The 25,708-nt window shown below is 48.4% G+C and overlaps 1 protein-coding gene across 1 annotated transcript in view; it reads left to right on the top strand.

Moving 5' to 3' along the window:
* Agap1 (ArfGAP with GTPase domain, ankyrin repeat and PH domain 1) overlaps nt 1-25,708 on the top strand; it is a 449,843-nt gene that overhangs the window by 254,570 nt on the left and 169,565 nt on the right.

Raw genomic sequence — 25,708 nt, 5'->3', positions numbered from 1 at the left:
ACGCCTTGCAATAAAAGATGTCTCATAATCTGCTTCATTTAGCAGCAAGAGAATTTAATGAAATTAACTGCAGTCCTAATTACGCCAGTGAATACTAAAGACTGCCATCGTTTTCTCAGAAAAGGACGAGGTCCACCTCATGAAGGATTCAGAATATAATTTCCTAAGGAAAGTTGCAAACGACTTCCCTCTGTTGGCCAGCAAGGGCCCATCCTGACCACACCTGGGACTATAATTAACTAGTTTGTTTCTGAGTGTCTCCAAGTGTCCACCATTTCAACTCAGTGGAGGGTGGCTCCTCCCTCCTAGTGGGGTTGATGTCAACAGGCCAACGTGGATTCACCCTCCATTGCTGTTTGCTCCCATGGTGGCTGATAGAGTTGGTTTGAGTGTGCCCTCAACTCTTCTGTGTGCGGCTCTGAAAGGTCCTGGGAGAACGGAAACCTAGTTCCTTTCTCATCCGTCCAGCCCTGGGCCTGTGTCTACTGTGAGAGGCCTGCCCGACTACAGGTACTGGAACACTGAGGCTCACCAGACCCTGTTTGCCTGCCTTCTGTTTCTCACAGCCACCAAACAAACCCACCTTTTCCATGACAGATTTCTGTTTCACCGCCTTCTCCCCACCTAGCCTCTGGTGGGAGAAGCTGGCTGTTGCCTGGACAGGGGGGAACCTCTTTTCATTCATTCCTGGGGTGTCTCTCTCCCCCTGACGGCACGACCCTCTGACCCTCCCTTCCTCTCACTTCTCTCACTCCTTCCCACCGCTCCTTCAGTGCCTTTGTCCCTCAGGTGGAGGGGCGGGGTAGGGGACAAGGAAAGACTATGAGAAGGGCCAGTGAGATGGCCTAGCCCAGTGCTCACCTATGGCTTGTGGCTGTCCCTGTCCCTTCTGCTGCCTGCCTCACCTCCCTCTGCATCCTCCACCAGGCTGCTACAGTTCATAGTAGACAATGCGAAAACTGCAGGGAACCACAGGGTGCTAAGCATGACTGGGGCAGTGCGGCGCATGGAAATGAGGTGTGCATGTTCTTGCCCTGCACGGAAAAACACTTCATCAGTGGGAAGTGATCTCTGTTTCCTAAAGAGTGAGTCTGATGGAAATGTCAAGTTCCCCGAGTGACTAACTGCCCTCCCTTACTAATCTGGCCCTGCAGATTAACGGAAGCTCTCAAGTGCTAAAATAATCACCTTCCAGAGGCAGCCCTTGACCTGGCTTCCTTGGGTACCAGCTCTTGTGAGTCACCTGCTTCATGTGATGTGTGTCAGCCGAGTGGCTGTGTCTCGTGGTATCTGCACTTGTTAACCAAGTCATTATTCCATGTGGCCCTGGAAAGTGTGGGAGGCCATATTGGAGCTTGGAACCCATGACTTAAGGCTGCAGCTAGTTAGGGCTTTGCCAAGAAGTACCTTGGAACAGGTGGGTGTTGCTACTGCTAGGAGTGCTTGTGTTCCTGGTCATTTTCCTGCTGCCCCACTGTGGGTTGATGACTTATGCACTCCAGATGAGGATTGCACTAGAGCGCTGGTTCTCAGCCTTCCTCATGCTGCCTGCCACCTTTCAGTATGGTTCCTCCTGTTGTGGGGACCCCAACCATCAAATGATTTTCATTGCAACTTCTAACTGTAATTTTGCAATTGTTATGAACGGTAATGATAATTCTGTGTTTTCTGGTGGTCTTAGGTGACCCCTGTGAAAGGGTCATTTGACATCCAGGTCGAGAACCACTGCACTGTAGTCTGAGGGCTCCACGTCTCACCCACAGACCACCCATTCCTGGGGATCAGTGGTCCTTAGGTCCTCTTTCCAGTGGCCTTAAGAACTGTGGCCTCTTGTGGGCTAGGGCAGCTGACCCATCTTGGGAATAATTTAGCAAGAGAATGCCAATGCCAAGCCTCACACGAGGGACTTCCTACTGCATCCAGCTTCCTTGTATAACCTTCAGAGCTAGCTCCCAGGCCACCTGCTGGCTGGGTTAGCATACAGTGGACAACCCATAGGAAAAATGGTCTGGTCTTCAGCCTTGGGTCTGTGTTCTCCTTGCCGGGTCACACCAAGATGCCAATGTTGTGTGTCTGCCTGGTGCTCTCCCTGCTCAGAGTTTGTCCTGGAGGCCTCGGAGCAGTGAATATACTCTGCAGGACCATTTTCTGGAAGTCCAGAAGCATCTTGACCTGAGCTCCCACATCCAACCTCTCTGTGATCAGCCCCTTCCCTCCACCCTGATCTTCCACCTTAACCAGTATACCATGGTGGCAGCCAGGGGTATGGGGGTAGCTCTGCCTTCCGAAGGGTTTTTTCCCCCAAGGAAAGTGTATTGTGTCTTCTGGCAATCAGTCATCTTTGCTTGTATCCCCACACATGGCCCCCACATTGGAGTGTTGACAGCCAGAGGACAGCCACCCAGGACAGCTTCTTGAAACACGGGGGTCGGTCTGGAGCTTATGAACAAGAAGAAGCAGGTAACAGGGAGACTCCAGAGTCCGCTCCATAAAAATAATTGAGTGACACTAATCCCGGGGTCAGGTGCCTCCATCAGAAGAGAAATAAACCCGTGTTTTGACGCACAGCTAGACCAGCTCATCCGCAGTCTGCCAGAGGTAATTTTGGCGACGAGCAGTAAGGAAGGAAACCTGAAGTATTTCTCTCCCAGACCCTCCCAGCTTATTAAAAGAACTTATAGACATGAAAATACATTAAAGTGGGCAAAGCGGAGAGGGTGAGCGAGATTAACAGCCTCCACTGAATGGAGCCTATTGATGAAGCGGGCCTGTGGCTGCTGCCTCTGAAACCAGGTGCGGGAGCTGACGCGGGAGGTCAGGCCCGTCCGGAGTTAGGGACGGTAGAAATCTGTATTTAAAATAATAGATGCCCGAGCACTCGCTTCTTCTCTTTTCCAGCTGGGGAGAGGAGAAGTGGTTCTGTAGTCAATTGCCCCAAATTTAGCGCCCAGATTTAAAGATTGTCTTAAAATGTAGCAGAGGTGTGCATAGTAGCACCACAGGACACTGGAGTGCATGGTGTCTATTGTCTGGTTCTGTATTTGTGCTCTAATGCCAGAGCACAGCGTGGTATCTGGCCCCCCTGGAGTGTCAAAAAGGAGTTTAGGGGAGAAAGGTGGGGGAACCCCCCAAGAAAGGGTGTGTGTTGACAAGTGCCTGACAGGTATAGGTGTCTTTGTTGATCTTTTTAGGAATTGGTGTCCATGAGTGTAAATTGAAGGCAGCACGCCGAGTGTGTGCGAGAGAAAGTTAGCTGCCAGTCAAGTTTTATCTCTTAATGAATAGAGACTGCTGAAGTAAGGGGTAGGTAATTGAGTTTATAATTAATTAGCCATAACCCTCATCAGATAAAGCAGTTGTGGAGGATTTTTTTTATCTCCTTTCTCTCCCCAGGGCCTGCCCTTCTTTGTCCTTGCTCTGACAGCCAGCACTTATCTCGGGCCTCCGGAGCCCATGGCCATCAGCCCTCCCCCCCCCGGCCAGGGCCGAGGGATGGTCAGCCGAGCCCCACATTGTACTCGGAGGCTCCACAATCAGTGCAGCTGTCCGAGCCGTGATGAATTAGCGGTGGGAGTTAACACAGAGGTGGACTGCTGATCCGCCGGCCGATAGCTGGCAGGTCACTTGGTTTGTCCTGACTTCAGCGCATCTCTGACGGACCTTTGACACTTTGCAACAAAGAGGTTAGAGGAGAGAGAGCCCCGAGATGGCTCCTTCCTCCAGAAGTTGGGAAACTCACAAAAGACCCTTAATTTCTCCAGCAGACGATCTCTTCACAAAAGATGGAATCAATGAGAGATTACACTCTCTTTGAGGAAACTTCTTTAAAAGAAAGAAAAAAGAAAAAAATCCCATTTATTGGTGCATTGCATGTTTTGGAGACAATCACTGCTCAAAAGTAAGGCATTAAAATCAAAGGCAGGGTGGGCCAAGGCCACCCCTTCTTTTCAAGATTTAAACCCAGTTGATACCAGCATAGTGAGGGCCCATTACTAGGAGCCAGGCTGTGACTTTCTGCTCATGATACAGAATTAAGCATATTCTGACCTAGCAATGCAGTCTCCTTGTGGTTCTTTCTAATGAGCCTCCAAGCAGATACAGATACCCCACCCCCTTCCTCTCATTGCTAGGATGTGGCAACCGTAGCTGAACCTTTCCTCCCATCTCCTGCAGTGGCTCTCTGATCCAGGGATCATAAAGGACAGGGTTTTTTTTCCTTCTTCTTTGTTGGTGCAACCAGTTGTTACTTTTTGAGACCCTCTGTTTTCTCTGTGGGGCACTCCAAAGCTAGAATGTTTGATAAGATAATATGGTTGGGTGCTGATTTCAAATGCTAATGAAAATTTAATCAGATGGATATGTTCTTCAGCCCCATTGCAGCAATGAAGGATGGCCCTGGCACGAAAGGAAGGAAATAGTCCCAACATACTAACTAGTTCAATTCCTGAAGGAGTGACATCAGGAACCAGTGGCCTGCCGGACGGGCTCTGGTGGGAAAGGATGGATACTAGTTTGTTTGGGTACTGATTGGAAGTCATTGTAGGCTGTGCACAGAATTAATTAGAGTAGTGGCTTTAGCAGAAAGTACTCATAAATGTAGACCATCTTCATTAGCATCCAATATAGAAACACTAGATGCTGTAATTGAGCCATACCTAATGACTCTTAAGTTTTTAATGAAGCAGGTAACTGGAAATAAGTCCATCCACATCTTGCTTTGCATGTAGGAAAAGGAATCAGATATACAGGCTCAGAGAATGATTGAGACCTGGGTATAGAAGCCAGATGTCTGACATTAGGGCACAAGCTCCACCTTCCCTTCTTCCAGAGTTCAAAGGTCACCTCCAGAAAACCCAATCTGAAAATCCCCAGGATCCAGCCTCATCAGCTTCTGTCAGAGAAAATTTAGGCCCAGTTTCTTATTCAAGGTCACACAGAAAATACTGCCTGGGAGAGACCACACCCCCTCCTCCTCTTCGAGTTAAAGCCTGTCCTGTTCCCATCAGCTGACCACAGGATCTGGGCCTGGTTCCCTTCTCCTCCCACCCTGCCTCTCTCCTTCCCTCCTTCCTAAGGGAAATGTGTCTTAAGAGGTGTCACGAGCCACTCACAGGCTACTTCCCACCTGGTGATTTTACCATCTCACAGGCCAGGCCAGGCTGAGTCTCATTCTGGCTTTTGTCACTGTCTCTGCTAGGGAAAGGGCACCAAGGCACCTAGCGTGTTTGATGGCTGTTAGCTCCGAACCTGGGGACAGGACACTGGAGACTTGGAAAGCAGCCTGTTGCCAGGTCCTGCCAACTCCTCCCACTCAGTGGCTGTGAACTCAGGAATGGCTCTTAATATCTGGAACCCTCTTGTCACTGGTTTTACATGGGTAGAGTGTTGTATTAGTTGAATTCTCTAGAATAAGCAGAACAAAGAGAACTTAGATTGGCTTTTACAGTGAGAGCTGGGTTGTCCAGCAATGGCTGCCAGGGTGCTTAGAGAGTCTGAGAACCCGGTAGCTGCTCAGCCTGTGAGACTGGAAGCCTCTATGGTCCTGCTCTGGCACTGAAGACAGAGGGTTCCTGGAGAGTATTTGTTTGCAGTCCATGTTTGAAGGCCAGAGAGACTGGGTTCTGATGTCAGCAAGGGCTTGACTGCAGCAGCAGCGGTGGTCCCACCAGGGAGAAGTAGGGGCAGGCAGCCCTGTTTCCTTTGTACCTCTTTCATCCAGACTGTGCAGGTGTTGTGCTGAGCTGTCAGGATGGCAGGACCCTGGTGGCACCTGGTCTCTCCCAGTGTCTCTCCATCACTGTATGCTTCCATCTGAGTTACAGCATCCTCAGAGCGGTGCCCTGCCAAGCAGCCTGGACAGTTTGAGTAGCATCCACCAACATGGCACAGGACCTTCTGCTCTCCGCACTGGTCCTCAGCTGGGAAGGCTAAGGAAAGCTGGAGGATGGAAACTTGGTTAGTCTGATGCTGATGGGAGACACAAGGAGTTCACTGGGCTTCCTTCCAGAGCATAGGTAAGAGGTTTCTAATAGGGCTGTGGGCTCTCCCCTGCAACCAGCCACGGGCCTCTACACACGACAGCCGCTCTCTCAGGCCAGGTGCAAGTTGCCAGGTGGTAGTGAGCAGTGGGAATCTCCTTTCCTACTCTGCCTGTCTGCAGGAGTGGAAACCATCAGCAAACCAGCTTGTTGCACAGGTGAGCACAGCTGAACCCCCCAAGACAGTGGTCACATGGCTTGGAACATGCTCACAACAGATGTTCAGTAATGTGCTGCTGATGCAGGATCTGCTGTCCCTGGTGGCCAGCAGCAGAGAAGTGAGTCCAGTCACTGTCAGTACCTGGAAAATTGTGACTCAGTTGTCCAGAGAGTTTAGTGTATAGCCTTTCAAAACTAGTCACTGTCAGGTGTGTGCAAGACTATTACCCAAATTTACAGACTGAAGTCAGAAGGACCCTTGTCCCGCACAGTCTGAAACCTGAGCACACTACTTCCTGCCAACACTAACTCTGCAGCCTGTGAACATACCGGTTCTCTGAGATGTGTTCGGTGTGAGCACAGTGCCCAGAAGCACACGGCTGACGTTGGCTCCAGTGGAATACGGTCAGAGGCAAGAGAGGCCTCTTCAGGCTGTTTGAGGTTACCCTCAGCTCTGTGAACCAGAGGTTCCTTCCATGCTAACACCAAGTGAGGCAGGCTTGCTTGTACATAAAAGCCAAGTAATTCTGGCTCAACTACGGTGTGAGGACAGGAAGGTACACAGACTATCTGCCCATGTTTAATGGGCATTCCCTGCACAGTGCCCTCTTGGACCCATACCCAGAGGTAAGTGTGGCATTCTGTGTCACAAATGGGCCTGTGCTAACATGGGGTGGAATGCCTTTGCCTCCTAATGGAATACCCTTGAGGATACTGTAGGCTTAGGCTCCTCCCATCCAGTGTTGCTAACCCTAATTAAAGTGTGTATCTGTGAAAGCTCTCTACCCTTGTTACAGCCACTACTTTCAAAACTGAAGCTAAGAAGAATAGGTGCATGCCTCTTACGCAGGCACACACAGACGCCATCCGTTTCTCCGTGTGCGTGACCAACAGAAGTGACATAGCAGCACACCTTGGTGGTTTGTTTCCAGGTTCAAGGTCAAGTCTAGCAAGGGAAGACTAGAAGCAACTGTGAGTCCCTGAAAGTGGTAAACAGAAACAAAGCCCGGAGGGTCCCCTGGGACCCAGCTGGCTGCACTGGGTGCCTGTAGCTACATTCAACACCACTGCCCTAATGACCTTAGGGAATTTCATCCTCTGCCTCAGGCCTGGTGGCGCAGCAGCCGTCCTCACTCTGTTTCTTCTTACTCCTTTGGGAAACATGCATCTTAATAGCTGTGACCTTTAACTTTGTGTAAATGGAAATTGAGCATCATGCAGGCTGCATAGCAATCTTTACCAGACCTCATCAATGGCGTCATCCGAGGAAGGGAAGTTAAGTTAGTCACGTAAACAATTGTAACTCATTGTCTCATTGTTGCTGTTATTTCTAAGATGCGTTTCTTGGGATTGTGGTAGCATATAAAATATGCAGTTTTCAGTTAGTATTATTATTTAGTGTGTGTGTGTGAGAGAGAGAGAGAGACAGGAGAGAGAGAGAGAGAGAGAGAGAGAGAGAGAGAGAGAGAGAGAGAGAGAGAGAGAGAGAGAGAGAGAGAGAGAGATGCAGAGTTGGTTTTCTGCTTCTACCTTTATGTGGGCTCTAGGGATCAAACTTGGATCGTCAGGCTTGAGCCGCAAGTGCCCATACTTCCCAGGCATCTCCCTGGCCCCATAACATTTTCTTTGGAAGTAAACTTATTATCCCTTCAAACGTTGTGAGGGTTTTTTACTGATGAGAAACTCTTTCCTCTGGAAAAGTAAGGCATGTCGTTCTTAAAGCAAGGCATTGCGTGTTCATATTGGCAGGGAGGTGCATACAGCCCATGAGTGTGCACGCAGACATCCATCCGAGTGCACCTGTGTCCATCCCTGCTGGAATTTGTTTAAAACACAAGTTGAGAACAGAAATCATTTCAGAACTACACAGTTTGGGCTCCAGACCTCTTGAGGTCTGACCTCTGACACCTGTGCAGAAATGAAGTCAGCAGTGGGTGTGAATTGGTTTACAGGGAATGTTGTTTTGCGCATGATTATAACTGTTACATAATGCAGACCTACTCTTCGTCGTAAGTTTCAATGTCTCCTTCTAACATGAAGGGTCCCCAGACAGAAAAAGTGCTTTTTCTCCTTGCCTATGAAATTGATGAGCTGGGCGAGACCAACTCATATTTTAATGCCAGCAGTCCCAGTGCCCTCACCTAGAGGACGGGGGGCATCAAAGTTGGTGGAAGCAAGGAGTATTTGCAGCTGTAATTGACAAATAATACCCCTCATAAATACTGCCAGTCTTCTCAATTAGTTTTCATCTAAAATCCGGGCTACAAAATGATGGCCTGTCAACTGACAATGAATGGCAAAAATTAATAAATTGTCTTCTAAATAGAATGGACACTTAAGAAAAATTGGGCAGCCAATTTAGCACAGCATGAAGCGAGGGGAACCTTTTGTACTGGAGCCGGGCACTAATGTTGTCTGGATCTTTATTAATGGCGCTCGGCGGCAGTTGACAGTTCTGTTGCTACTGGCAACTTTCTTCATTAAAATTAAAGCCAGCATCAAATTCCATTAGCCGTACTCTGGGCACCTTGCTTTTTTTTTTTCCTTTAAATACATATTGTTTTCTTTTATTAACTTTCTCTCCACCCATGGGAAGTTTTAAAAGCGAAATAGGAGGAAGTGTTTGCCAAGGCCAAAGAACAGATCTGTGGTTGGAGAAAAGGGTGCTTCCCAGCCACATTGGAGCCATGGCCTAAAATGTGCAGGCCTTGTCTTTGTTCCCACCATGTCCTGAGTGGAAGCATCTCGCCTCTGCACACTGGCTACTATTTTGGGTCTGCCAGCATTCAGGTAGGGAGGACTAATTGGCATTGGCTGTCTAGCTGCCTGTTTTTTGGTTTCTTTTTTTTTTCTTCCCTGAGCTGTTTCTTTAAAAAGTTCTGTCTTCCCCTGCCTTCCTGTTATTTCCACAGTTGACCGAACCCTGCACAATGGTGACTTGATTCTCAGAGCCACTTCCATTTGTCAAGAAGGAAAACCTTAGAGTTATTTTCCCAAAGGCATTGCTTTTATCTGCAGAACAAACTTCAACCTTTGAAGGGAAAGAAAAAAAAATAGCAAGCTTTGCTGAATAAGTTCTGAACTATTGTCTGAGGAGCCTGCCAGCCCCCCCCCCCCCCTTCACAACACCATGCTCGATTGAAAAGACTTACGAGGCTCAGACCAGCGCCTCTGTGGATATTGAGGAGCAGTGGCGTAGGTTCTAGGACAGCCCGGTCCTTGCCTGATGCTCTACCCTCCGATAGCCCTCCACTTAAGCAGGTTTCCCAAGAAGGCACCAGACTGGACTCACCAACCCAGTCACCCCACCTCCCACACCACCCGCATTCCTAGCCTAGGTCCTCAGCAGTGCTAAGGCAGCCCCTACATTGTCACCGTCATCTTCCTGCCCACCTCCCCAGAAAGGAGCTCAAATACTCATTAAAACAATAAACAAACTAAGTGTTAAATAACAGGAAAGGGCATTGTACCAGAAAATACACACTTGGTCATTTAAAGTGTGGCTCACCCGAGCATCCTGTCAGTCAAGGTGAAAAGGAAAATATAATTACAACCTCCCTCAATAAGTCATAAAGTAATAAATTTTAAGTACCTGTTTCGTCGGATGGGTTCTACATTCAGGGTGTGCAGGCTGCCTTCCTGCAGCCATACAGGTCCCTAACCACCTTCTTTTCTCAGAATCTTCTGGTCCCAGGTCACAGACAGACACTTTGTTAATAGTGTCTAGGATAAATACCATTAAATCAAACAGGAGTTAGCCGGGGAAGTAGCCTGCTCTTTCGTCTCCTTCTCAGCCCAGTAATCAGAAGCGACCCTTGTCTGAGGTTCAGAGGGGTTCCTAACAGACTGTGGTTCTTGGCAGAGACCTGTGACCACACGCATCCCCATTTTCCTGATAAGGATTTCTGACGTTTTTAATGCCAAAGTGGAATCAGTCAAATAATTGCAGGAAGGCTGTGCTATGCAGTGTGTTCCTTTTTGAGCAGTCTCAAATAAATTAGATGAAGAACAGCACACCAAATAATGGTTCAATTAGTGTGTTTGCAGCATCAAGATTTGCTAAGACTTGCTGCTGCAGTGTTGACATGCAATTACTTAACACTGTTGACAGGCCCACAGAGTGAGGAGGGCCAAATATCTGCTCGCGCACAACCAGGGAACCCAAGCTCTGTTCTTCTTCCACCCAGGAGCCCCGCCCACGCCCTCACAGTATCTGAGATGGGCGAGGGGGACGCTTGCTCCTTGATGACTGAATCCACTAATATGTTACATCAAATGGGGCGTGAAATGCAGTCTCTACATATAGCATGTACTAAGTGTTTCTCACACAGAAACAATAAGGCCATTTTTAACCTGCTGACGCAAGGTTTGCTGTTGTTCATCATCGCGCGGCCCTGATTAACAGTCGGCTTCTTAAGATCAAAGTGTGATACGCCAGCAATTTGTTCAGTGTGTCCTGCCTTCCTTCATGACCATTGGTTTGCATCTAAGGACTGGGGTAAAGTCTGACCACATATCCTCTTCTATGTGTATTTTGGATGCTATTTCATCCTGGTGAGCCTCCATCAATAAGATGTTCTGGGCACAATGGCAGTTTGCTTCATCACCACATTCCATGCCCTCAGCAATAGCATTTTGTTGCTTGGCAGCCCCCATGCCAGGGCATCGTGATTCTTGTAGGGATGCTGGTGGAGATGAGGCCCCTACAGGCTGCCCTGTGGTGACTGTAGGCTGCACCCTCACATGTGCGCTTTGCAGGGTGTGCGTGTGCTGGCGGTTCTCTGCTTTGAGTTCCAGGTAGACTGAGGCACTTGTCCACTGATGTTGACAGTTTGGGGACTGGCGATCCTTCATGTCTTAATTCCCCTGATCTTGGCACATGACCCTGACTGTGCTTACACCCTTCAGTCTTCGTCTCCAGCTTGCTACATTTCCACCCGAAACTAATGGAGAATATCTTAGAGCCTGAAAGAGAATCACCGTGAAGGGTAGGGACTATCACAGACCCTGTCCCCTGCTTCTGAGAGTCCTCAGTGCCTCTGTTTGTGCCTTTCCTTTTGTCAGAGGAGTGTGTCGTCTGGCAGTTGCCTGTCTTCCACAGGAAGTGAGTGCAGTGTAGAAATCAGGGCACTCTGTGTCCACTGGCAGCTCTCTACCCACAGTCAGGGGTGTGGCAGCCATCAGATCCAGTATGTTTTCTAGATCCTCATCCCACTTCTAATCCATGAACATTTCCAAATGTCCAAGAAATCACTTAGCAGTGTTGACTGTGGTGTGTGACCTGGCCGTTACAATCTTCTTATGATGGGCTATAGGAATATCTGCTACAGCTCTGGGCTTCTAAGATGTTCTTGGATCAAGCCTTGCCATCGTCCAGCCAGCGACGGGCCCTTCTTTGCTGACTGTACCCCATAGTAGTCAGTGTGCCTGCTGTGTTGTGTGGAGCGTGCTTCTGAGCTGCCAGTGCTGTCTGCAGTCAGGAACCCAGATGCGTGCCTGAAGCCCAATACTTTGGGGGCATCCCTGGTTTAAGTTTCTAAGTATGCACTCACATGCAGTGGTTCATCTGAACCCTTGGCTGGGATCCTGACTTGTGCAAATGGAGAAAGGGGGCGACTGAGCAGCAGCCTGCCGCCATCACTCTCTGCTTCCTGATTGTGGAGGCCATTTGGCCAGCCACCTCACGCTCCTGCCACCTTGGCTTCCCTGTGGTTATGCTGTCACCTTGAATTGTGAGCCAGATTAAACCCTTCCTTTCCTGTGAGTTGCTTTTGCTGGGGTATTTATCACAGCAGCAGGGAAGGTAACGAAGACCCACCACCACTCTGCAGCCATGCTCAAGCAAAGCCTACGTTCCGGCACGTGACGAGGAACTGCCTCTGGGTCAGCACAGTGAGACACAGTATGGGAAAGGTTGACTTTATCTGGGGGAAGAGTGTGATGTGAACAGCAAATGGCTCTAAGATGTGAGGGGCAGCACAGCATTCCGAGAACTAGGGAAGAGACACAAGAGAAGACTGCCATAGGGTGTATTCTAAGAATATTACACATTTGAAAGCATGAACTGTGCACAAAGGACGCGTCTCCTGTGCAGCAGACGCTCAGTGCATTATGCAGATATAAAAATCAGCTCCATAGCATACCTGACACATTAGCTTTTGACTCCTACCAGGTGGGGCCCGAGCTCGCAGACTCCCCGTTCCCACGGGAATCGATAGGCTGCCACTGTGCACCTGTGATGCCTGCAGTGCTGGTGGTGCTCAGGGGTCATGGCTGGAATAAAGCAGCAGCAGGATTTTGTTGTTGGTTTTGCAGGCTTCCTCTCTGCCGTGCCACGGCCATTGCAGTTGGTAAGTCGTTAACATCTTTGCAAAACTGCTGTCCTGCCACTGTACTCCCCTACTGTCGCCTCATGTAGGACTGGTCAGGCGTGTTCACATGCTTCCTAGGCCAGCAGGACGGGACACTGAGTCTAATACTCTGTGGCTTCAGGAGGGATGGAGAGTCCATCTGCAGGCTACCATAAGAGCCTCTGATTGCTTGTGAGTGTGGCCTCCAGGGTGGTCGGGCAGGAGGATCAGGCAGGCAGGGAGTTGATAAAGGTTTCCTGGTACTCCTGTACCATTTTCCACAGAAGAGCAACACATAGTGGTATCCCCTAGTAACCAGTGCAGAAACCAGCATCCATGGTGCTGAAAATTTCATTGGGGACCAGAACACAACACAACCAATGGCAGTATTACTGCCCCAGTCAAGATGGGGTTTGCCAGGCCTGGTGGGGAAGTGCAGCTTACTAGATGGCAGGTATTTGGAGTTTCTTAGGAGTCTTGCTTTTATATTGCACTGTATAATAGTTTCTCTGCTGGTGCTTTTTTCCCTCCCTCCCTTTCTCCCTCCCCTTTTCTTTCTCTCATTCTTCTGGCCATCCTCATTTGAGTTGAACCGAGACTCCATGGCCCTAGCTATGTCTGATACCACCAACGTTCATGGTCAGCTTGGTTTTTTTTCTCTCTCTCAGAAGTAGGGGCACAGCAACACCCCCCCCCCCCCGCCGTGGTCCTGGTCCCTGGTCTCGTTATTCCGGTAACTGTACTAAATTGGATTCTCTGTCCATCATTATTAAAATGTGAAGTGTGTCGGTCACAAAGCATACATTTCGGGGCAGTTAGCTGAATAATTCTTTTCTTTATGATCCCAAATTACTGCTGAGCTCTGGAGAGGGGAGCAGTTTAGCCAATTGTTGCCATTTGAGCTGGATTTGTGGGTGATTAGCTCCTGGTCGAATCCAGTCCCAGCCTGTGCTTTGAAGCCCATGCCGTGTGATTTTTCTCAGCAGTGAGGTAGGAATAGACGAGGCTAATGACAGGAAGGTCACGCGGGTGATCTGACCTGTGTGTGGTGCAGGTTTGGGTTTCGCAAATAGGGCATCCACAATAACCAGTGTGTCACTAACCCCGCCGTGCATAATCGGGGCTTTACAGGATGGTTGGAGATGCTGACAGCTCAATTAAAGTGTAACCCTTTGTACCCGGCAACCTAGCAGAGTGACAGAAATATTACTAACCAGAACCGGGTGGGGGGGGGGGGGGTGGATGTCACCAGGGAGCCGGTTAAAGATCTAGAATAATCCGTGCATCCCCTCCCCCCACCCTGGGTCCTGTACAGGGCAGGCTGGGGAAGAGGCCTCTCTGTACCTCATCAGGTCCTGCTTTAAAGTGGGAGGGGAGGTAGCACAGTTTTGGAGGCACCCCTGCTGTTTCAGTGCAAACACTAAACTAGCTGGAAAGTTGAACTGATTTAATGGGGTGTGAAGCATATATCAGCTGGCCCTCCACCAAAAGGTACATCCAAGAACCTTGTAAGTGATCCTCCAGAAGTTCTCTTCTGGGGGTGTGGAAATACTAGGTAATGCAATTGTTTTCATGCACACAGCTAATAGTTTCTGTTATTGATTAACTTCGGCGGGTTAAGAGCGGTTATACTTTAGGTGACAAGCTATCTTGACCCATGTGAATTGGTAGTCTTGGCATTTCTACCACATGTCTCTTCTCCCTGCACCCTGTGAGGTCCTGAAGTGAGAATCTGGAAGCAGAGCTAATCCACAAGGAGACATACTGTGTGTCATGAAGAGTGGGCTGGTGTGAAACACCCGAGACACACCATCATGAGCATCAGAGCATGAAGCTTGTATGTTGTGTGTGGTGAGAGACGTGTGCCACCTCCCATGTCTAGTGCTGACTGTGTCTTCTTTCCTGGAACACTGTACAGCCTATCCATGTACCCCTGTGCTGATCTTTTGAACCCAGCATGTAGCAGTCCCCCGGGCTTAGGCTTTAACAAATTTTTCTTACTGTTCTGGAAGCTGAAGGTCTAGGAAATGTTGGTTTCTCCTGAGGCCTCTCCCTTGGTCTATAGAGAGCCATCTTCATGTCGCATTCCTTAGAGCCCTGCCCCAACATGGTGGCCTTATTTTGATGGAATTGTATATGTAGCGATCCTGTGGGCATTTGCATTCTGGGAGCTGAGGGTTAGGACTTCCATGTATAGACTGGAAGGTGGGTGCAGCTAAACCCATGGCTGCTGTTGATAAGGGGAAGTCTCTGCTTGGTTCAGCAGAAACTGTGAGGGCCAGATCCTGTGACTCTGCAGCTCCATGTAGAAGCCAAGGGACAGATAGGACACTAGGACTGGGAAGGAAGCAAGAAGAGAAAGGGTGGAGGTTTTCAGGTTTGAGCACGATAGTCACTGATCTCTTTCCATTCGTTGAAGTCCTGTGGCAGGTCTCAGCCAGCCTTCTCTGGAAAAGAGCAGGTGGGAGGTAGGCACCACAGCTTGTAGGGCTGTGCTGGTTCGGTGTTTATTAATTTGACACAAACTTAGACGTTTCTGGGGAAAAGGAACTTGGATTGAGAAAATGCTTCCTAGTCTGGAGAGATGGCTCACAACCAAAAATACGAGAAAAAAAAATGCTTCCTTCAGATTGGCATGTAGGCAAGTCCTGGGACATTTAATGTTTAGTATGGGAGGTCCCAGCTCATAGTACCACCCCTAGACATGTGTTCTGGGGTTGTTGAAGAAAGGAAGCTGAGCAAGCCAGTAAGTAACATTCTCCATGGTCTCTGCTTCATTTCCTGCCACTAGATACATGTCTGGGTTTCTCCCCTGTCTTCCTCAGTGATGAACGAGCCTATACGCAGAAGTAAATCCTCTTCTTTCCAGAATTGGTTTTGTTAAGAGTTTCACCACAACACACTAAGACAAATATCATTCCTGAATTGCTTCTCTCTTCTGTACATGATATAGTGAGTTGGATTTTGTTGTGATAACACTGTATTTACAAGCAGTCAAAAGGTAAGCCTTGGCCTGCTGGCTGGTGTGTCCCAGCCATGGTCCTCTAGAGAGTTAGCATCAGTACCCTTCGTGAGAGTGTTGTGTATTAGGAGGCACTGTTCAGGTGACTATTTATGGTGGCTGGAGAAATGGCTCAGTGGTTAAGAGCACTTTCTGCTCTCACAGAGGACCCAAGTTCAACTTCACACCCCCACACGGTAGCTTATAAGCATGACTCCAGCTCTAGGGATCCAGTGCCGTCTTTTGACTTCTCCAGGTACACGCATCGCACACATACATACATGCAAGCCAAACGCTCGTGTGCAAAGAAAATTTTTAAAAAGATAACTATATTCAAGACTTAGGTTCACATATGACAAGAGACTGCAGTGATAGGCACTGCTGTTCTCTGCTATACCAAAGACAGTCCTTGAACAAAATGCAAGCACCTGCCTGCGACCCTGATGGGTTTTAGTTGGGATCATTACAATCACAGCCTCTCTGATGCATCGGTAACTGAAGTACAGCAATTAGATCAACCCTGACCATTTCTTGAGTAAGACAAGAGGCGTAATTTGAGGTGTTACAGAGCCCTTAAGTTTTTTACTATACAAACAGATACAGGCCATGAAAGCCTTGTCGTTGATCTGGGTCAGGATGGAAGTACTCGATAGTGCTCAGGATCAGTACTGACTCCAGTTATGCCAGAGTGATTGACTGGCAGCAGCGATGCCTGTGCCCCCTCAGCCCACCGCATAGATGCAGCACCTTCATTTCCTATGCCTTGCGGTCCAGGCCAGTCCTTGGAAACTTACATACTGTCTGTTACTGCATGAGGCAACTTCAAACGTTGAGGAAGGAGAATAGGGTGGACCCGTTTCTGTTCAGGATGCAGGGGATACGTTAAACATGGTACACACAGTATTCCTCAACACAGCCCCTGTGCCAGCCAGGTTCTAGCACTGGAAGTCCATCCACCCTCCACTGTGAATTGTAACATACATCCTATGGTTTGTGTAAGTGTTCCCCAAGTCCCATGTTCGGAATGCTTGGTCACCAGCCTGCGGCACTTTAAGAAGACGGTGCAACCGTAAAATCATGGAGTAAGTTAGGTCATTGGTTACATGTCCTGGAGGGAGGTAACTAGTCATCCTCCCCTTTCTGTCCGTCTCTTTGCTTCTTGGCCACCATGAGGTGAACAGGCCACTGTGAGCTGTCAACTTGATGAGCTGTACTGCCTCAAGTTCCAAGCAGTGGAGCCAGGAGACCCTTGAATGAAACTCATATAACCGTAAGCTAAGATAAACATTCCTCATGAACTGATCCCCATCGGTATCATGTGTCACAGTGGTAGCAAGCTGACTGACAACGTTTGGGGAAAATCCTAATTAGAACAAAAATATCTCTTGTTAATGCAACAAGTTGAGTGATTGGCAGCCAGATCTTCGGGATGTCTGTTGAAGAAGCTCACTTTTCTCTTGAGACATTGAAGGAAATCTCAGGAGCCTTTAGCTCTTGGGACAAGAATCTCCTCAAATAGTTCAGACGTGGCGCATGCTTGCTTTAGAATCACACAGAACATAGACCACACTCTTTGTGTTTTGATTTCTGAGAGTTGTTTCATTGTGTGCCCCAGAGACTCAGACATGGCCTCGGCGCTCACTCCAGCCTTCTGAGCATCTGGATCTGTAGTAAGCACATCTGAAAACTTGGCTTGTTTCTGGAGAAGCAGAAACCTCCCACTTTTCTGGCAAACTGTTACCTTTAACCTAGGTTAGGGGACAGAATGTCAGCATTCTCTCAGATACAGATTCTGCCCCTGGGAAATCTTGTGTGCTTTTATTAAACCAAACACACACATGGTCCAGGTGTATGTTAAACCAAGTATGGGAGGGAAGGGACCTTGGCTGGTGAAGCTGGCTGATCACCCCATCTTTTCATGGGTGGTCATGTCTCAGCTGGTGCTCCACTTCCACAGTGGAGCCTACCATCAACTGTTCCCTGTTTGTCATGACAGTCCTCTTCTAAGCGGAGACCAGCATCATTCAGCCCCTGAGATTCAAAGACTGATTTGACTGGGAAAGACCCCCAGACTCTAATGCAGTCAATAAATCTTTGTTAGTAAATAATTGCTATCGAGCAGAGTTTTAATATAAATTTATGAGTGGTGTTTTATCACAGCTTGGGGCTGCGGCAAGCAGTGAATGATGGATTTCAGATCGTACTTACATTCGTTACATTAACTTAGTAAGTTATTTAAAGCTTGTACACTTAACATTGCTTTTGGCTTTCAATGACCTCTTGGGACTAGAAGCGTACACATGGTGAATAAAGAGACTGCAGTGTGGCAGACAGTCCTGCTGTTTGCTCCTGTGCCACAGAGGTTACCTGAGCGAGGAGCAAGACATCCCTTCCTGGGACCCTGATGTTTTGGTTGTAGATCATTTTAACCACGGCCTTTTTGATGCATCAGTGATTCAGGTGTAGCAATTAGACCGACACTGGCCACTTCCAAGGAATAACACAAGCTGTCACAACACCCTTAAGTTTCTTAAGCACACATAGAAGCTGTGGGAGCCTTACAATTGGTCTAGTGGGGAAGTGATTCCCAGGGAGACAACAAAGCCTCTGGGCCATGGGCGGAGACCCAGATGCCTGGTTCTGTCACCGCCTGGTATTTTGGCTATCTTATTGGTGTTCTTGGTTCTGGGGACAGTGGCTCTTCTCTGCACCACAGGAACCTCTCGTACTGGAGCGCCAGAGTCCTTCACTTAGATGTACAGAGTATCAGTGAAGGAGGGGTCAGAGGTCAGTAAGAAGGCAATGACAGTCATTCTTTAGGTACCAGGCAGAGTCTCAGGGCCTCGCCTTCCTGCTGCCTGTAGCTGGACATCCTAGTCTTGGCATCCTAAGGGACATGAAAACCAAAGCTATCTGGCTCTTTCAAGCTGATGCTGGAACTAGCACAGATGATCCTCACCACATCCCACTAGGTAAATTGAACCAGGGGTCATAAGGGGTACAAGCATATTTTTGTAGGTCTTCGAAGTCTTCTGGCTTCATCCTACCCTCCCACAGCCTATCCCAGGATCCCCAAAGTCTCAAGTCTTTGGGGCCTCAGACTGGATGTTCATGATGGGATCCTCTACATGGCACACCTTGAACCGATAGTGCTTGGTGCTGGAGAATTGTCTGTATTCTGTCAGTCGTGTATTTTAATAAAACCCTGATTGGCCAGGCAGGAAGTATAGGTGGGTCAACCAGACAGGAAGTAGAGGTGGGGCGATGAGAACAGGAGAATGCTGGAAAGGAGGAAGCCCATTGCTCCCAGTCCAGCCCAGCCACCAAAAAGGCAACATTTGACCTGCCCTGCGGAGAAAGGTACAGAGCCAAGCGGCTAACATAGATAAGAATAGTGGGTTAATATAAGCTTCAAGAGCTAATAAGAAGACCAAGCTAATGGGCCAATCAGTTTTATAACTTATGAAGATCTCTGTGTGATTTTCTTTGGGGCTAGCCGGCTGTGGGTTATCGGACGGGACAGAAACCCCAACGAGCCAGCCCTTCATGTTACAAGTGCTCACTGTCTCAGGCAGGATTCAGGAGATGAGCTGGATTGCACCCATATGCCATGTGATGTAGCAGTAGGGATGGAGTTGCAGCAGATCCCTGCTTTCTCACACAGGGGAGCCAGAGACACATGGCTATAACTGACCACAAGAGTACTGAAAGTTCAACCGGGTACCTACTCCTAATGTACCCTGCCCTGGAAACAGGGAGTCCTGGGTCCTTGTTTCTTCTCTCTTCCTCAAGAAGTGCCCTGTATCAGCTGCTGGCCTTCTCACCCTGCTTCTTTTGCTGCGTGCCTGGGAGTCACTGTCCAGACATGAGGCTTCATTTTGAACCTTCTAGCACTTTAGTTCAAGATTACTGGCTTTTATTGTATCAGGGTATAGGCCATTTCGAGGCACAGAAATCTATCTGCCATCTCTAGCCCCAGCTCTACACAAAAGGCAACTGACTGACTGTTGGAATTTTTCCTGAGTTCTCAAGAGTGGTCAGATTGGTCTTATGTTAGGACCTCAGGTCTTACCTGCACATTTGCCTGCATTTGATCCAAGCTCTGAGGCCGGAACTTTCTCCAAAGGTTTCTGCTGGTCAGAGGAGCTGACACCAAGGAACTGTTTGTGCTGGGTACACTGATGTTTGGACTTGGATATACCTTTTCGATATCTGCTCAGAAACTCGCGTTTCTTCTCCTCATTGCTGGGGCCAGCAGTGCTTTGGGCATTCGGTGTGGAAATCTACTGCCATGTGCACGGCTTCACTATGGAATTTTACCCGGCATTTAGTCTGGGTTCGCTGAAGGTTCTGCCGGCCCAGGCCGCCCCGCTTGCCCAGCCTCAGGCAATGCTGCATCCTTCTCCCCCAAAGCTCCAGTAGCACTCCTGAGTCCTGCTGACTGCCCAGCCCACTGGGTTGACACCAACGCCAGGAGGTATTTGTTTTCCAAACACAGTGGTGTGAGATGCCAATTTGCATTATCCACCCTGGAATGGAGTGATCTGAGAGAAGAGTTTTTTTCATTTCTTGTGACATCATGGTTGAGGACAAAGCAGAGTCACACAGAGCTCAACAGTGCTAGAGCTGCTCCTTTGTCTTTTTTTTCAAGGTTTACTCTTTGAGAAAAAAAAGTGTGTGTGTGTGTGTGTGTGTGTGTGTGTGTGTGCGTGCACACATATTTACATGTGGGTATGTACGTGTAAGTCAGGGACTGACAGAATCCGAAAGAGGAGATCAGAGCCCCCAGACCCGGACTTGCAGATGACTGTGAACATCCCGTGTGGGTGCTGGGAACTAAACTCGAGTTCTCTGGTAGATGTGCAGTTGCTCTTAACTACTGGGCTGTCTCTCCAGCCTCTCCACTGGCTTTAGTAACAGGTGTTAAACCAGCATGGCCGTCGTCTGTCCTTGAGTGCCACGGGTTATAGCTGTCTCGGGCAGCACAGGATCCGTGAGAGGATGGGCTCACATAGTGCACGGTGCTCACCACCTTTCTGCAGACTAATGGTTGTAGTTGGTGTATTTTTTTTTTTTACTTTTACTCCTTATTCTTTACTCTTTGGCTCTTTTTGTGGGGCCCACCACCCAGCTCTCAAATCAGTCACACATGGAGGCTTAAGTTATAAGTGTCCAACCTTGGCTTGTTTCTTGCCAGTTTTTCTTAATTTAAATGATCCCAACTACCTTTTTGCCTCTGGGCTTTTATCTTCCTCTATTTCTTTGGCTTTCTTTACTTCTTCCTCCATGGCTCGCTGTGTAGCTGTGTGGCTGACCCCTGATGTCCTCTCTCCTTATTCTCTTGCTCCTCTTCTTCCTCGTTTCTCCTGTTATCCTCTCTGCCTCCTAGCCCTGCCTTTTCTTGCTCCTGCTTTGTTATTGGATGGTCAACTCTTTATTAGACCATCAGGTGTTTTAGTCAGGCAAAGAATAACAGTTTCACAGAGCTAAACAAAGGCAGTATAAACAAAAGCAACATACCTTAAAATGATATTTTGCAGCAAATGCCTGCATGTTTTGTCTTTCTGTAGACTAACGATTGCACGGGAGCAAACTTATTTTTTGAATGAAGCCCAGTACTGTCCTGAAACCTAAAAATACCCAAATAAATACTTCATCCCCCTGTGAGTGAAATGAACCATTCACAAATGGATGGCCATGCTAGTCGGCAAGAACCGTCTAAACAAGCATTGTCTTCACGTGTACCAGATTGGCATCTGAAAGATGGACGAAGGATGCATCTTGACATTCTGCTGTGCAGTTTTGCCCTAGGTTACAGCTACTCAAAGAGACTTAGAATCATAAGGGCCATTTGCACGCGCTGACGGGAGCCGCCCGCCTGTGTCTAGACAGCCAGGAGCCTTCCGGCCTCTGTCATCTCCTGGCTGTCAGGACTGTGGCTTTGCGTCCTCTGAAAGTGTAAAATGAACTGTTTCGTGGCTTGCCTCTTTCTTGGTCGCTAGAGACGGGTGAGGGCTCCGGCTGGCAGAACATGGAACTGTTTCCCCATCACAGGCCCTGTTCATTCTGGGACTCCTTAACCACTCTGTGTCATAGTAGAGCCTGGAGGACCACAGTAGAGACTGTGTGCCTCACCCTCCTGGTACATATAGAACTTAATGGTTTAACTTCTGGCTGTTTAGAAGGCCAGGTGCCCTCACTTGGGGGTCTATTAGTGACTTTAATTATACTCCATCAAATGAACATGGCCTTATAAAGTGGAAACAGTTTAGAGGAACAGTTGTCATTGACATGGGCCTAAGAGGTACACTAGGACTTGTTGGGAACTGGAGCTTTGCACTAGAACCCTGGACCAGGATTTTGGTCCTGAGATGAAAGGATCCAGATCAAGTCTTCCTGCGGCCTTTGTACGTAGCTGCTAAGAAGAAGGTCACTTTGTTTTAAAGTTGTTTTACAATTTAGGCCACTTGTGGCCTCACTGTGCCATAACCTTGCCATGCTTCTGTGTCTGTGGGCTGGAAAACAGTTCCCATACCCATTTCACATTTTAGAACTCCCCAGGCCAAGTGACACTCAAAACACAAATGGCTTGTGTTTGTTAGACCTTCCAGTAACAGCCCAGTGTGGGCCAGGATGTGGCCACAGGGTGTCCCTTAATGGCCAGTCACATACTGGTTATCAAGCTGGACCTTCTCTGGGGCTCTGTGCTCTGCAGACCTGTTCTATCCAAGGAAGTTGCTGCTGTGTGTTGGAATGTGACCCCAGTGCTGTCTGCAGTTCTCCCGTACAGCCTATTACCCAGGGCTGAACCACCCTGCCTCAGCATTCCTGGTGCATGTTATCTCACAGGTCTGTCCACACTGGCATCCAGGCTCTAAAATGGCATATCTGGTGCAGCAGGACTCCTGCCTACAAGTCTCAGGCAGCCAGCCCTCCTGTGGTCGTCCTGCAGACAGAGCAAACTGGTCTGTGTTCTGTGTGAAAATCTGAGCTGTTGCCACTATTTCTAGCTAAGGAGCTTTCTGAGGCAAGTCTGGTGCTTCTTCTTGTACTGAGCAGACATCTGGACACACCAAGGCCGCCTTCCCCCTGGACTGCTGACACCCCCCCACACACACACAGTGGTAGCATGTGCTGCTCTGTGTCCTAGCTGCAGACTCTCAGCATGTCTGGCATCCAGCTTCTTCAGCCCGGTCCCAGTCCCTGAGTTTGCTTATAGGTTGAGATTCACGCCCACCAAGCCCATCAGTTTTCCTCCTGCCTGGGAAATGTTCTGGTTGTGGATGCTTCCTGCCTGCTCTCAGGGTAGCCTACAGAGCCTCTTTCTCTGCAGCCAACTGCAGTATAGATTAAGGAGTGTCTTTGCATTTTCTGCAGCTGAGAGTGGTGGCCATGCTTTTGCTCACTATGAACACGTGTTTTTTGTGGGGTTTTTGTTGTTGTTTTAGGAATTGTTTTGTTTATTTTTGGTTTGGTTTGGTTTTGGTTGAGACAGTATCATTATTTAGCCCTGACTGTCTTAGAACTAGCTATGTAGACCAGACTGGCCTTGAATTCATAGACGTCTGACTGCTTCTCCGAACCCTGGTGTAGAGATTAAAGGTCTGCACCATGGTGCCCAACTTGAATACATTGTATTCCATAGGAATTGAGAGTCAGACAGGGTCCCCCAGGCCAACCCGAAAAGGAAGCCCCATCCTGCGCCTTGGCTAATCTGGAAATTCTTGGTAGCTGAAGAGCATCCCTGGAAACTGGAGTTCTATGAAATAGCGAGGTGCCTATCTGCTTAAACGTTGCTCTGGAGGGAACCCCTGTCACAGGTGCCCATTGAGAACACTAGGTACCAGCCCTTCAGTTTTTGCTGTGAGAGCAGGTTGTTCACTGTAGCTGAGAACTGTAGCATTCACAGCCCAGTGCAATGGCAGGACTAGGAGGCCTGCCACTTCACTGTACGCTTGTCTTTGTGTGGTGCACAGTCTTGTCTACAAGGGAGCCTTGTGTCCCTTGGCCTTGCTGCCTCTGGCCTGTGTTTGGTGGGCAGCAAAAGAGTCAGCCAGCGCTCAGGGAGGTCAGATGCTGGGCCACTTCAAGGACTTGCTGGCCACAGCTAGGACGTGTGTACAGGAAGAAGGTGAGGGGCTCCCAGACCCTTTCATAACCTTGAAGGGCGAAGGTGGAAGGATACATAGTTAAGGCTGTGGTCAAGGCAGGCATGCTGAAAGAGGTGGCCCTTGGGCAGGTCAGTGTTCTTCAGGCCCACCTACTCTTAGAGTGAATAAGCCAACAGTGTCTGCCAAGGAGCAGTAGGGTTTATTCATGATTGTCAGTATTCGTGTCTTCCTTCCTGGTAATACTGTTTTCCTAGCATGAAAATAGATTACCCTGAAACCAGTAAGATGGCCCAGCAAGTGAAGACTCTTGCTGCCAAGCCCAATGACCTGAGTGCAGTTCCTGGACCTCATATGGTAAAAGGAGAGAACTGATTCTTGCAAACTGTCCTCTGACCCTTCAGATACATGCACAGGTGTGCTCTCGCTCTCTCTCTCTCTCTCTCTCTCTCTCTCTCTCTCACACACACACACACACACACACACACACACACACACTGCAGCATACATACACACAAATAAATGAATGTTAAACAAAAGCATTCTCTTTTAAAAAAATGGATCACTCTTTTAGTTCGCAGATAAACTCTGAGAACCTCTGTACGCGCCTCCCATCTGGCCAGTTTCTCCTCTTTTCCTCTGTAGCCTTCACTGGTGGAAGGATAATTAGGAGTGTAGGGCTGGCTCATGAAAGTGCCCACGATCCTCCCAAAGGAGTCCTGTTAGCCATCTGCGGGCGCTTGCAGGAAGGGACATGGCCTTCTGAAGCCTGCAGTAGCCCTAATCTTCTAGTGACATTGCAGTGACCCCCAGCCCTCTGTATTGTAGAAATTCCATCTGAAGTGTATGATGGGGAAAATGTGAACCCACTGGAGAACTTGGGTGTGGCTTTGTGTTGCTGGGTAAGAACGGGAGCTTTCCATGGGGAGGGAACACGAGGGCTCCAGGGTTGTTAGTTTATTATTGTGTCCCTGGGGGTGACTCACTATGGCCTGTTTGTACCACACAGGGGAGCTTCTGTTGCTTTGATGTACAGCAGAAACATTTTTCATGTCAGTTTTTGCCACATGATTTTTTAACATGATAAAATCTTATAGAGCAGTGACCTTCCAAAGGTTTCTTTGTGGGTTGTTCGAATCTCCCAATAACAGGTACTAATGGACGAAATCCCCACGCTGGGATTTAAAGGTTGGTTATGATCTGAGTAAACACAGCTATATTCTCACAGTGTTGATGATCAGCATGTGGGCTCCTTCCTACCATGTGTGCAGACTGACCTGATTTTCTCCCACACTGAGATCCCTGGGGAAGAGCGGGATCAGGAAGGTAGAGAAGGTTTCCTTTGTGTATTTGGGAACCTGTAATTTCTTGATTCCAAAGTCTGGCTGAATTAGCTAGTGTTAGGTACATGTCTTCTCGGCTATTGTCAGAATTATGACAGTTTATTGTTGGACAAGAGGTTTGCTCACTGCACATGGACAGAATTGGAATGCACAGGAGTGGGCAACCGTGACATAAAAGCTGCAACTGGAGTGGAGGCAAAGTTTGCTGGGAATTGGCACTTAGACCAGGAACACATCCACAGAAGCCATCCAGAGAAGGCGGTGCCACTTGTGACTTCCAAAATATGTTAGTTTCCAATTTCTGAAAGCTTTCCCAGAGACCTTAATGGACGTCATTAAAAACCAATTGAGGTGAATTACAGCTCACCCACCCAATGTTGTTACCAAAGTTTGCAAATGGAATGTCAGTTTGAATAAATTAAAATTCTATAAAGAAATTATAACATGAAGTTGTTGTGTTTATGAAATTAAGGTGAAATATCCTTGATCTTGAGATCTGTCTTTAATATAGTACTCCTGGGGCCGGGGCCGGGGCTTAGTGGTAGGGTACTTTCCTCGATTATACAAGGCCCTGGATTCAACAAGCAAAGAATAGGAGCATCTTTCCATCAGACACCTCCCACTTGCTATGACTCAGTTCTGCGGGAGTTTGATGGACACCCAGGATGTCTACTGCAGCTGTTGACCAATGGTGGATATTCAGCATCTA

This window comes from Arvicola amphibius, chromosome 8, assembly GCF_903992535.2.
Source record: "Arvicola amphibius chromosome 8, mArvAmp1.2, whole genome shotgun sequence".
Lineage (NCBI taxonomy): Eukaryota > Metazoa > Chordata > Mammalia > Rodentia > Cricetidae > Arvicola > Arvicola amphibius.
This window is presented reverse-complemented; position numbering and strand designations above follow the sequence as displayed.